Raw genomic sequence first — 2,002 nt, forward strand, 5'->3', positions numbered from 1 at the left:
TGCTTGTGTTGGTGTTGTTTATTCTAGGCAAGGCAGGAGAAAGGAAACACACAGTAAAGAGAAATTAAGAGGAAGATGAACACCACATTTAATGCAGCTCTGAAACACTCCACAGTGCATTAATTTGTGACCGAAAGATGCGAACGGAGCAATGACACCTCAGTCTCCATAGCAGCGGGACTTATTTTAGGTCAGAGACCTGACCAGTGACCCGCCTCTGCTCTAAACATGACAAAGTAGCCTGGACCAAATTCAATTTACTGTTTAGGGTCTCAGGGTGGCAGGGTCGCCTGTTGGTCGCAGCACCCATCCCTCAACCAGGTGGCAAAGGTTCAAGCCCCCATGTCACAAAAGATCCCACATGCTGAAGTGTCCTTGAGCAAGCCACTGAATCCTTCCCAGCTCCAGGGCTGCTGTTCTGTAGCTGACCCTGAACCTGGGGTGGGAGGGTATGAAGAGAATTTCCCCACGGGGATCAATAAAGTTCAATTTGAAAATGTTTGTAGAATAGTGTTTATACAGTTGTTCACACTGCATGCGTGTATAGCAAATAAACTGCACACACCATTATTAGCAGTTATTGAATTATAACCTTTCTTTAAGAGATACTTTGAAAAAGGCATGCTCTACACATGCACAATATATAATGTTGCATGCATTGATACATGCAGCATTTAAGAATAACACATACTGGAAACCTACATGGCTGCACAAGATGCAGTCCCACCCTATTACAGATGACAGGTGAGGCCAGGAGTGGCTCAGTTAAACTTCATAAGCAAAACACCTTTCTTTTATTCATATCAGCACGTTGTTATAACTAATGCAACAGGATGAGCTTTAAAAGGGAACAAAGTGGCCCACCTCTCTGCCTTGAAAGTCAGTCCAGTGACAGTTTCAGTTTTGGATCAGATAAGCTTCAGGTAATGTGAGTGTCACAGTAAATTATTGATGAGCTGGTGTGAGAAAGATTTGGTTTTAGTTCACATAAAGCTGCACATTCCTCTCATTTTGAAGCAGCATTGGGATTTTGAATTCAGTGCGGTTCTTAATTATTTATTCTAATAGTTGATATGTCATTTTGATGAACAGGGTTAAAAGACACCTTTTCATTTTTTTGTTTTTATTCAGACATCATTGATTTTAATATAGTTGGCTGCACTCTTTATGTCATTTTTGATTGTAATATTTTTGGGGATGTCACTGCGGTTTCAAACCTTCAGTATGAAGTTCTGAAGCATGCAATTTTATTATTATTTTTTTTAATCTGTTGGTATTTTTTTCCATTATTAAGTAGTCTTCCCACCTCTGCCTTCAGTACTCATCTTAATGCACTTGACACAGGAGCTCTGTTGGACTGGGATCCATGGGAGCACATTTGGTTCCACTTGGACATTATCATTAACTACCTCCTTGAGTAGTACAAAGTATTAGAGTGAAAATGAAAAAAAAAACATATTTAAGGGGTGGATATTTTGTTGATTTGAACTTTTATTGCTTCCAGGGAAACTTGGGTCTCTTTGAAAGGGCCTGCTGTACATCTCATAACTCTAACCTTGTTTTCTTCCCTGTATTTAATGTTATAATAATAATGCACCTATTTAGACACAATGCATACTTTTTTTTTTTTTTTTTTACAACTAAGATTAATGCACAAGTAATGTTAATGCACATAAAATACACACATTTTACATAGTACACATACTTTTATGTATTTACAAATTTCTAAGGGATCAATAATGTTTTTTTGATTCTGATTGTGTTTGCATCAGTTTGTTGGCTATGAAATTATAGTTGAAAAATACACACAAAAAGCCCCAGTTTGACCCTCAGCAGTGAGATGCTGGGACTGCAGAGTGTCATGTGTGAGCCAGCAGAGGTGCCCGGGGCATGGCGACAGAAGTGTGACATGTATGGTCACATTGCTGCAGTGTGATGTGTGTGTGTGTCCAGCCTGCTGCTGGCCCTGCCTGCCTGCCTGCCAGAGAGGGGAGTCGAGAGC

Source organism: Myripristis murdjan, chromosome 1 (genome assembly GCF_902150065.1).
Source record: "Myripristis murdjan chromosome 1, fMyrMur1.1, whole genome shotgun sequence".
NCBI lineage: Eukaryota > Metazoa > Chordata > Actinopteri > Holocentriformes > Holocentridae > Myripristis > Myripristis murdjan.